The sequence below is a fragment of the Poecilia mexicana genome, unplaced genomic scaffold, assembly GCF_051168715.1.
Source record: "Poecilia mexicana isolate PSO_F unplaced genomic scaffold, ASM5116871v1 scaffold_8, whole genome shotgun sequence".
Lineage (NCBI taxonomy): Eukaryota > Metazoa > Chordata > Actinopteri > Cyprinodontiformes > Poeciliidae > Poecilia > Poecilia mexicana.
Window position 1 is genome coordinate 12,382,312 of NW_028263377.1, and position 12,465 is coordinate 12,394,776.

The window sequence follows — 12,465 nt, forward strand, 5'->3', positions numbered from 1 at the left end:
CTAGAATTTTACAGAATGTTCTTATCACATTTTATCATATGTATAATAAATGTCATCATCAGTAGCAAATTTATTCCAGAGTCAACATTTGAGAAATACTTTTATTTTGTTTGCCTTTCAGGATATTTGCCATTATGACTTTATTATAACTAAAGTCAAACTTCTCTATTTTCAATATTTTCACAAATAATTTACTACTATAGTGTTAAGTTTACATTAATGAGCATTAGACTCACTTTATCAAAGACAAGAATAAATATGCTAAGATATAATTTTATTTTATTTGCCCTTCATTTATACAAGTTGTCTCTTTGAGATCCAATATGCCATTTACAAGAGAGACCTGCTGTAAACAAGCAAAATTACAAACACAAATAATACAAAAACACCTATACTGTTTGAAGCATGAACATTAAATATTCCATTGACGATAGAAGATGTGCAGGAAGACGGAAAACTGATTTCCTAACTTTCTTTTAAAGACATTTCATCTTTTAATTAAATTTTCCGTAGATTAATAGAATCTCCCAATAGATCTCCCCCTCCTCACGTATGAATTGTGAACACCAGATCTTGATGTGCAGTAAGGTGAACGTCTGACCATCAGTCTTCAAGGCGTTTTCATCAGCCTGCAGGAAAAAGGACTGGGGAGGACTTAAAGCCTCAGGAATAAAATGGGATTTAACTTTAGGAAATCACAGCTAAAATTTAAATATTGTATTATCATTTGGCATGTGTTGTTTTAAATTCGAAACTTCATTATTATGTTTGTATTGTATTCAATTTTGGCAAAAATACAAGAATACAGGTCAGGATATCACTGAAAATCTCATAGCATGTAGTCATGAGAATAAAATGAAATATTCACTAAAAGTAAATAAGACATGACAATGTTGCTTTATTTTTTATTTAAATATGTTTACATAGAGTTTCTTGAACATTGAAATATAGAAGAAAGTACAATGTGTTCTAACTCAAAGAATCGCCATGGTGATTTTCATCTTATATATTTGGCACATTTGCCTTTATAATATGATACAAATGAGGATGTCATACTTCAGACCTCCTCCTGTCAGACTGTCTTTTTAGAGGGAAAGCATTCAGTCACTCCTCCCAGTTTCAAGATGATGATCAAACTGTTTGTTCTGCTGACAGTCATCTGTCTGCCTTGTGAGTTGTTTTAAATGCAATATTCTAATCAACCTTTAATTATTTCATTTGGGTTTTATTATGTTTATTCTCTTTCATTGACTTTCTGAATCTCTCTCAGGTTCTAGCAGCCAGTCCATGGAGTCCATTCCTTCCACCTCAGTGGTGAAAAGGCCTCAGGAAGTTCTGAGTCTGTCCTGCAGAGGATCTGGATTTGATTTCAGTCGATATGGAATGAACTGGATCAGAAAACCTGAAGGAAAAACACTAGAATGGATGGGTGCAATTTGGTATGATTCAAGTAAAACAGTTTATGCCAGCAGTGTGGAAGGACGCATTGAAATCACCAGAGACAACAGTATTAGCATGACATATCTGAAGCTGTCCAACCTGAAGCCAGAGGACTCTGCTGTGTATCACTGTGCTGCAGCCTCACAGTGGCTAATGTGAGCAAAGAGGCTGTACAAAAACTCCCCACTGAAAAGAAAGTGACAAAGCAACAGTAGCATTAAAATCCACACATATTGAGCAGATAAATAAACAGGTGATTTTTGTGGTTTATATATTTTAGTGTGGTCATGTCATGTGACTTAACTCTGTTTATAAAATCAACAACTAACTACATCAACAAAACACTGAGGTTTTCAGTCTTTCCTTTGAACACATATCTGTGGTTTTCAGACTCATGATCTTATAAATTTTATGTTTTTAGCACAAGAAATCATATCTCTAGTTTTATAATGACAAAAAATCTCATTCTACTTGTGCTTGCTCACTCTCTACTATGATCTTGCTTCTTAAGGTTATTCCTCTGAAAACTCCGATGAGGCCACATGCAGTGGATCTGGTCTCACATTTAATTCCTCTTGAATCAACCGAATTGGTACAATTGAAGAAAACTCTCTGAAATGGATGGGATTAGTTTAGAACAATGTAAGTAGAACAGACTAATCTAACAGCTTTCAGAGTGGGATACCACAGCAATAGCACCGTGTATCCAACTTTTTCCGATTGAAATAAAAAAACTGTGTTGCGAAGGAAGCACATTACTTAAAGTAGGTGGAGAAGCTGAGCTCCAGCTCTAAAGAAGGTGTTTCAATGTTGACCACAAGGCAGCATAATAGACTGATGACTGTGATTACAGATAAACATTCCTTAAATGCAAGCACACATTTATGACAATTTCAAAAATCTGTAGGGAAATACAAGCTCTCTCTCAGACACACACGAGTAAAACTTGTGCGCCCATACAAATAATCCAAAGTTTCAAGGTCATACAAACACAGTTTTATATTTTATTAATGCAAATGGTCTGCTAGATACAAGATCTTGGCTGAAAAGCCATAAAATGACACATGAAGAAAAAAAAAAAACTCTGAACTTCTGGATTTACTCCTCTACGAGGAGGAGTCAATGCAAAACTATCAGTCAGTTTCTTCATTTATGTTCCAAAACAAAGTTCAGGGACTCACTCTTACATCTGAGCTCCAAACAGAAATCATACCAGGGACTTTTTACAATGACCAGAACAATTTATTTGGTTGTTTTTCTCACTGTGCTTTGTATTATAACTGGTAAGATCTTGGAGGTTTGGCAGAAAGAAAGTAAGAGAATGTTTATTTTGTGATTACATTAACAAATTGTTTCCATTTCTGCAGATACAGATGGTCAAACTCTGACTCAGTCTGAATCAGTGGTTAAAAGGCCAGGAGAATCCCACACTCTGACCTGCACACTTTCTGGGTTCAGTACGAAACCTTACATTAACTGGATTACGCAGGCAGCTGGGAAAAGACCAGAGTGGCTCGGCTGGATCAGTCCTGACGGTGGTAGCAGTGGCTTTCGTGATTCAGTAAAAAATAGGTTCAGCATCTCCAGAGACAACAACAGACAGCAGGTGGATCTGCAGCTGAACAACTTGAAGACGGAGGATTCTGCTGTTTATTACTGTGTTCGAGACCCACATTGACACGAAACACAAAAACACTGCACAAAAACTAACCACATTAAACCAAGTTCAAAAATGTATCCACAGATACATTTTTAATGGAGAATATATTTTGTAAAGGAAAAATGTCATTTTAGAGCGTACACTTGAAGAAGTATAGTAATTCTAAAGGTTGCAATAAACAAACTACAAACACACTTGCTCTAAAAAACTGTTACAAATAATTGCAAAAAAATTAAAACAATATTGTAAGAGGAAAACTTTTAACTTCTCAGTGGATATTTTAATTTAGTTTTTTTCAAAGCATACATATACAATATATCTCAAATACAGAGGATAGGATATGTTGATTTATTTTATGTCTATGTCATTTCCTGATAACTATTAACTATTAATCATGAATCTTTCTTACATTTGGAATTAAAAATGGTGGAAAATGGTGGAAAAATGGTGGAAGTCATGAGTAACGGTGACACAGAAAGAAGAAACACTGAACAAAAACCCAAAACTTGGTTCAGACTTTATTTCATGAGACTATATTGGCTGAATTGTCTAATAATAAGGTAAAGGTCTGCTTTGATGGAGAACATAAGATATAAGTAGTGAATTATGCTTTTATGTACTGCAGCTATCAAACAGCTGAACTAATACCCAACTATTAATAATCAAAGTCTAAATATTACGTCTGTGCAGATAAAGAATATAGCAACGAACTCTAGATCAAATTGTCGTTACTCTGAATTAGTTTTAAATAATCATGTTAATTTTTCATAAAAAGGAGTCAATACGCATCATGGTTAAAATGTTGGTACCTTTTTCAAAAAGTATTTTTTGCTGAAAATACATATTTTTATGGGCATTTATGTGTGTCTATGCATTTATGATTTTATGTTGAGTGAGAGAAAGAGAAGGCGATGAAATTAATTTTGTGATCCATCTAAAACATTAAAACTATTGACTTTTGGATCGGCTACATTTGCCTTTTAAATCCAATTCAAATGCTGACGTCATGCTTCAGACCTCCTCCTGACAGACTGTCTTCATTAAATGACGGTTCTTCACTCACAGCTTCAGCTTCAAGATGTTGATCGGACCGTCTGTTCTGCTGACAGTGCTCTGTCTGCCCTGTGAGATTTTATACTGTCATACATATATTAGGCCTCACATTGTTTGTGTCCAACTTAATTTCTGCTTTTTGCGACAGGTTTTAGCAGCCAGAGTCTGGAGTCCATTCCTTCCACTCCAGTGCTAAAAAACCCTCAGGAAGCTGTCAGTCTGTCCTGTAGAGGATCTGGATTTAACTTTGGTGGCTATGGAATGCACTGGGTGAGAGAAGCTCCAGGAAAACCATTGGAGCACATAGGTGCAATTTGGTATGACGCAAGTAAAACTGTTTACGACACCATTGTTCAAGGACGCATAGAGATCACCAGAGACAACAGCAAAAGCATGGTGTATCTTAGACTGTCCAACCTGAAACCAGAGGACTCTGCTGTGTATTACTGTACACGAAACACACTGTGGGTAATATGAGCACAGAGGCTGTACAAAAACTCCTCACAGAGCAGGCAGTGACAGAAAACAACAATGATGTTGGCAAACTGAGCAGACAAATAAAGCCTCAGTTGATTTTGTGGTTTGAGTTTTCCTGTTTATTTCTGTTAAGACAGAAAGAGATATTATCCTGCCTGCTGTGGAATACAGATTTTATATTGGTCTACATTTTTCATGAACATATTAATGTATGGAAAAACAACTAATTCATTAGCTGCAGCAAAGTAGACGAATCTTCAACATTTTGTATCATCCCTGTCTAGTTTTTATCAGCGTGTTTTATCTTTTATCTCTTCTTAGTCTTGGTAAGAAAATTTCTGCTTAAGATCTGAGCTTTATATTTTACATCAAGAGTCATATGAATATATTTAAAATATTTGTCATGTTCATAGTGTAGTTCATGACATGGTTAAAAATATAAATTTAAATAAATTATGCAAAGCCATAATCAATATATGAATTAAATTTATTAAATGTTGTCGCGAAGCTCATTTGTATGAGTAAAAAAAAGAAAAAGAAAAAAGAACCTTCTTAAAAATATAAATCTTTGAGCAGGTATTAAACATATTCATTCATCAATCACAATTATGTTTTAGTTTAGAGACTTAATAATATTTGAAGTTGTGTTTTCATCCGCTGTAATCAGAAAATCATAATTAGTAGAATCAGAGTCTTGGAAACATCAGTTCCTGTTGATATTGTATAAAATGTGTTTCACAAGTGAATGGAGTTAATTATTTTGTGATTTTTTTTTTCCATTAATATTCAAATTTATTTCTGTACTGCTGATTTTTTGCACACACCCTCCTTTTCTTCTTCAAAGGGGAGGAGTTAATTCAAACTTACTGCACTTATCTGTTTCCGAGTTTAAGAGCTGCAGTAAATCGGCAACTAACTCGCTGCAGAGTGAGCAGGTAGAAATGACTCCTACAACGATAAGATCCGAGGCTGTGTTTGCTTTTCTCATCCTGTTTGTTAACTGGACAGGTAAGACAGTAAGGTTTTTAACCAACTTGTTGACTCTGCAGAACAGAACCATTAGACGTCAATCGATAACAATTAACCTGCATATACAGGAACTGATGGCCAAACTCTGACTGAGTCTGAACCGATGGTGAAAAGGCCTGGAGACTCCCAGAGACTGACCTGCACGTATTCTGGGTTTGCTCAGCATCACTGGAACGCTTGGATCAGGCAGGCAGCTGGAAAAGGACTGGAGTTTCTCGCTACAATCAGTGGCAACAGTGGCAGCATCTACTACTCTCAGTCAGTGAAAGGCCGGTTCACCATCACCAGAGAGAACGGCAGAAACCAGGTGTATCTGCAGATGAACAGCCTGACAGCTGAGGATTCTGCTGTTTATTATTGTGTCCGCCATTCACGGTGCGGCAGAAAGCAGAAACACTGTACAAAAACTCCCCTGTGCATAAAAAAACCTAACAGATGACATAAGGAGGAACTTTTTACTCAAACCTCCAAGAGAAATAAAATCATTGGACTCCATTAAGAAACCTTCCTCTGCTGGGCAAATAAAACAAGCTGGCTTTGAAAACCTTGTAAGATTTGTTGTTAGTATTTGTTTCCTTCTTTATTTTAAGTGTTGAGATCAGTCAGCCAATGTCTACTGTACTATACCTAACGGCATACCTTTGTAAAAATGTCTCAGCGTTTACAACTTGTCTTACTTTGCAGCTTCTATGTGCATAAAATTGTTTTAGTGTAATTTACAGTAACCATAAACCATAAAAGAGCAAAAACCTTTGAGTGAGTTTCCCTTTGTTTTTTGTGATTCAGATAGAAGAATAAGATAAAACTGAGTAAATAAATTAATAATAAATGATAATCTTGTAATTATCAAGTTTGCATGAAAATTTTAAGACAGTATCTATCAATGCCAATTAAATCAAACGATATGTATATGGTTTGAAATGATGTAATTTAAGTCAAAAGCAAAACATGTCTATGCTCATTCACTGTTGTGAACTTGCTTTACCCTGCAAAGATCCAAAGATCTTGTATTCTGTATTCTTGTATTCTGGGTTGTATTCTGGGGGGAAAAAACACATTTTGTTTGTTCAGGAAGTTACATATTTATGCAAAAGGATGTCATTTGGATGTCGTTCTGAAGATGAAATCAATGAGCCATTTCCAGAGGGTGGAGGTTTCTGACCCTCCCCTTCAGTGACATAACGATGCAAATCTGCAGAGAGTTCAGAGTATTTCTGCCCTGTTGATTTATCTCTTATTTTGTGTGGAGCTAGAGGTCTTATCAAAGATTTCAGGATGATGAAGGCACTGGCTTTTTGTATCCTTGCTCTCTCTCTGCCCTGTAAGTCATCTTGCTTCTTAGAGTTGTACTTGTTTTTTTTCCAACAACAGAAAATATATATGAATGCGCTGTGTTCTTTATTTTAGGTTGTAAATGTCAAAGTATGGAGTCCATTCCTTCTACTGCAGTGGTGAAAACCCCTGGAGAGACTTTGAGTCTCTCCTGCAGAGGATCTGGCTTCACTTTTAGTTGCTGTTGGATGCACTGGATCAGACAACCTGCAGGGAAACCACTGGAGTGGATGGGATTAATTTACACTGATGGGAGTAGAACACCTTATTCTAGCAGTCTTCAGGGCAGAATTGAAATCACCAGAGACAACAGCAGGAACATGGTGTATTTAACTCTGTCTAACTTACGGCCAGAGGACTCTGCTGTGTATTTCTGTGCCAAGGACCCACAGTATTCAGACTAGTACAGAAGACGGGACAAAAACCCCATAGAAATATTTCCATATTGACCATAAGGTGGCAGTGTAGACTGAGACCATGAATACTCAAAGCGAGCAGCGGCTCCAGTACATGCAAAACACACTAACTGTGGCTCTGTGGGTAGAGTAGTTGTCTTGCAATTGGAAGGTTGTAGGTTCAATTCCAGCTTCCTGCTGTGTGTTGATGTGCATTTGGGCAAGGCACTTAACCCCAAATCAGTGTTTGGGAATGTGATTCTAGTGTAAAGTGCTTTGAGTGGTCAAAAATGATTGGACAAAGCACTACATAAGTTCTGCCCTTTAACCCACAGCATGTGAGCCTTCTCATTGATTTTTCCTCTCGTTGTGAATCAACATTTCCCAAAGGTGTAACAAAATTACATTTCTGTCCCGTGTGAAGAAACACCCATAAGATGTTTCTTTTAGTGGGAAAACGTGATAAATTAGAATTTCTCAAAACAAAAGAACACATTTGTCTCATTTTCTTCTATGCAATTAATTTGTTTTAAATTTTTCTCAAATTGTATAATCACAAATTATACAAGACATGTTTTTTTTAAGCCTCACCACGTTTAAAGACAGACTGTTGCATTTAAGCATCTTACAAGAGATTGTGTTACTTCATAGACTGCTCTAACTTAATATGGTACAGTTTTTGTTTCAACTTCATTCATTAGCATTACACATATGCACTCAGATAATAAAAAAGTAAACATATTGTCATGATTTCAAATTTCAGAATGAGATACTGTATGTTTGACTGTTAAATTCAGTCAGTGCCGTGTCACTGAAGATCCTTGAGGTAAATATACACATATGCAAACATTTTAACAGAAAAGACCCAGAGCAAATAAATAAAATATCACAACAAAGTAGATCGTGGTATGAAAAAACTAAGAGGGTGTAGAAAAACGTGAATGTGGACATACAAATACTCACCATGTAGAAAACAGATGCTACTTTGAGTTTCTTCTGCTCTCAACTTTTCAAGTGCCTTCAAAATAAAGATTGTTTTAAAGACAAGCAGCAATACAGTGTTGTGTTGTAGAGAAGGTAGAGAGGGGGTTAAATCACCCTCTATTTCTAATGTGCACCAAAATGTTTTCATTTCAACGTTATTAATTGCATCAGCGCTTCCTCATTAGTTTTCTGTGTTCTCAAAGCACAGAGCAGTAAAATTCATTTCAGAATTAACAGAGTATTTTAGTGTCTTCCTGAGGAGGAGGAGTCAATGCAAAACAGATGGAGCCAATTTCTTCATATGTGTTGCAGATCAACGTTCAGGAGTTCATTATGACAAACAAGCCAAAAATGAACCTCACAGCAGGGACTTTTACAATGACCAGAGCAACTTCTTTGGTTGTTTTTCTCATTGCATTGAGCGTTATAACTGGTAAGATCAAGGAGTTTTTGATGAAAGAAAGTAAGAAAACATTCAGGTGGTTACAATAACTAGTTGTTTCCATTTCTACAGGCACTGATGGTCAAACTCTGACTCAGTCTGAATCAGTGGTTAGAAGACCAGGAGAATCTCACACACTGACCTGCACATGTTCAGGGTTCAGTAGCAATCCTTACATTCACTGGATCCGGCAGGCAGCTGGGAAAGGACCAGAGTGGCTCGGCTGGATCAGTGATGATGGTAGTAGAAGCAGATATTTTGAATCAGTGAAAAATAGGTTCACCATCTCCAGAGACAACAATAGGCAACAGGTGGATCTGCAGCTGACCGGCTTGAAGACTGAGGATTCTTCAGTTTACTATTGTGCTCGAGCCCCACTGTGACACAACAAAGCATAAACACTGAACAAAAACTAACCATCTGAAACAAGCTCCACATTTCATCAGTAATTCTTACTTAGGGCACATTTATGCAACACCAACAGTCGAAGCAAAACCAAAACAGTGTTTGTTATAGTCACTGTTGTATGAGTGAAAATGTATTAAATATCTTGTGATCCAGAGCTTTAGAGTAGGGGACTCTTCAAACATGAACAATTTACCTAACTCAGGTCTAAATGACAAATGAACAAACTAAAAATAGTAGAAATAGAAATGTATGTTTCAGTGATGTTTAATCTTAAAGTTTTGAAGCCTTGACGTTTATGTAAAGATTCATTATAAGACAGGAAAAAATCTGTATCAGTTTTTTTTTTTTTTTTTTTTTTTGGTAACTGCAACATATCAAAACAAATTATTTATGAGCTTTTGGAAAAATAACAGCTATTATAAAACATAAAAAAACACTGACAGTTTGCTTATGAAAACATCATGTAATGTCTGGATTCAAGATTTATTCTGAGGAGGGGTTTATGCAAAACAAGAGGATGTCAACCATATATCTACATTTGATTTAACTAGGTCTGGCAGAAAGCAGGTGACAAACAGATGATCAGAATGGACTACATGACAGGGCTGCTGCTTTTCACAATCTGCTGTCAAGGTGAATTATTTTGAGTTTTATATAAGTTTAAGGCTGACGTGAGTCCATGTCAAGACTAATTTTTTTTCACCCCTACAGGCATTTATGGCCAAACGCTGACAGAATCAGCCCCGGTGGTTAAAAACCCAGGAGACTCTCACAAGCTGACCTGTACAGGTTCTGGATTTACATTTAGTGACTTCTGGATGCACTGGGTCAGACAGGCTCCTGGTAAGGGACTGGAGTGGGTTGCCCTTATTCAGAGTTGGTCCACTGCTTATGCTCAGTCAGTCCAAGGCAGATTCATCATCTCCAGAGACAACAATAAAGAGCAAGTGTATCTGCAAATGAACAACCTGAAGGTGGAAGATTCTGCAATTTATTATTGTGCTCGACAAATACCACAGTGACTCCACCTGGTTCTGCAGCTGTGCAAAAACCCACAGTGTTAATGCGTTGTGATAAAGTGGCAGGAGTATGTTTTGCATTTTATTTTAAAATAAAAAAGTGTAATATATCAGTGTTGCATATCAAAAATAAAATAAAAAATAAACAGATAAATATATACGGCAGGCAGTTGAACAGAGGGCAAAACCAGGAAAATTTAAACTATGACTAATATAAATACAATTCTGTTTTTTCACAGTTTCATATATATTTGTTGTGATTCAATAATAGTAATACAACATACACTACAACCTTACCCATTGATTATTAGACAACTTAAAGCTACGTAAATGAAGATGCATACCACACCACACACGTTGTCTTATGAACAAGATGTGAAAAGTTACACGTTATCATGTGAACTATGAACTAAATCTTTCAGTCATTAATTGTTTCCAACGCTTACATCCAACTAAAAAAAGAAACATTAATAATCAGTGGAAAAACTGATCAATAGTTTTTTCTCCTGTCAGGACGAAAACAATATAAACTGCAGACAACAGCAACTAAATTAATGTGTTTTTTTTGTTTGTTTTTTTAATGATTTATTCAGAACTGACTCTTTGTGTAAAACATTCCTCTTCATTTGAGGATAATTTTGGTATTTGGTTAATAAAGGCTCAATAACTATCAAAACCTAAATAACAGATCTCATCTACTTTGATGTAACATTATAGGGTTCATGACCATAATACAGTACAATACATGTGTGACAATACATCACAAATGAACAGCCTGAAGATGGAAGACAATATATATAACAACATGTAATGTTAGATTGATTCAACAATATAAATGTCCACTTTAGCCAGAAAGCAATGCTATAGAGGAAGTTATAGTAAACAAGGACAAATTCAGCAAACATTTAAATGACCCATAATAATAAGCATCCCTGTCTCCACTGTTTTTACTTTACCACTATGGCAGAGTATTCATTTAAAGCAGATCTGTCTTATTGCAGCAGATATGTCAGATGATTGTTTTAATTTCATCATGTTGAGGAGGAGGAGCCAATGCAAAACAGACAACTTCATAACTTAAGTATGCATAGCTGTCACAAAACAATGATACTTTGATTCATCACAACAAATTGCAACCAGACCAGATGACCTTCATGATGATCAGACCGACTCGTTTAGTTGGTTTCCTCTTTGTGTTTTGTTCAATAACTGGTAAAACACGGCTTGGTTTTATTTCAAACAAAGTGACATTATATTAATGGGGCTGTTTTGACAAACTGCTTTATATTTCAGGTTCTGATGGTCAAACACTGACTGAGTCTGAACCAGCGACTAAAGTACCTGGAGAATCCCACAGACTGACCTGCACATATTCTGGGTTTGGTAGCGATCCTCACATCGCTTGGATCAGACAGCCAGCTGGAAAAGGACTGGAGTGGATTTTAACTATTTACAGTGATAGTAGTGTCAACTACGCTCAGTCTATGAAAAACCGTTTTAGCCCCTCTAGAGACAATAGCAGAAACCAAGTGTATCTGCAGATGAACAGCTTGACGAGTCAGGATTCTGCTGTTTATTACTGCGCTCGAGAGTCACAGTGACACAGAAAGCAGACAAAACTGTGCAAAAACCCCCCTGGCTGACTACATGAACTGCTTTAACAAGAAGCCACCACAGGTGGCCCCAAAAGGCCACTGAAAATAGTAGATCCATTTCCTGTAACAGCAAAGCTTTTAGTTTTACAAAATATCCTCTGAGCTGTTCACACTTTTCATCCAGTAAGTTTTCAAACAGAAATGACTAATTTACTGTGAAATGTGTCTATATGAATATATATAATGGTTCATACACATGAACTGTCAGAATAAATCATACTCTGATTTATCTGTATTGCAATATGGGAATAGAGACAAAAGGATATGAATCTGAGTCTTGTTTAAATGTTATTGTTAAAGGGATTTCTTTACCTGGTGAAGAATAAAATTATATGCAAAAGTACATTAAATATCAGCCTTATTAAAAAATGTGTATATTTCATGCAAATACAAAAATATACAATCAAATATATTTTGGTTTAAATTTCCCAGAAATCATTGATATTTCAACTGAATGTGACTGGAAATGACTGACTTCATGTAAACCGTTTCCGAAGGTCCTGGAAAGCACTATTTAATTCTCTTGTCATTTCGTTTGATTTAAAGTTTGTTTTTATTTTACAAAAATAAC

The 12,465-nt window shown here is 36.0% G+C and overlaps 1 long non-coding RNA gene and 2 pseudogenes across 1 annotated transcript; all 3 read left to right on the forward strand.

Moving 5' to 3' along the window:
• The first annotated feature begins 1,124 nt into the window (after window positions 1–1,124).
• Window positions 1,125–1,599, forward strand: LOC106934355 (immunoglobulin heavy variable 3-33 pseudogene; annotated as a pseudogene).
• A 2,579-nt stretch (window positions 1,600–4,178) lies between these two features.
• LOC106934352 (immunoglobulin heavy variable 3-33 pseudogene) lies at window positions 4,179–4,630 on the forward strand (annotated as a pseudogene).
• Window positions 4,631–4,633: 3 nt separating this feature from the next.
• On the forward strand, window positions 4,634–6,415 carry LOC148157995 (uncharacterized). Its single transcript, XR_015764091.1, has 2 exons — window positions 4,634–5,638; window positions 5,728–6,415. It is a non-coding gene; the product is annotated as an uncharacterized LOC148157995 (long non-coding RNA).
• Window positions 6,416–12,465: the final 6,050 nt, after the last annotated feature.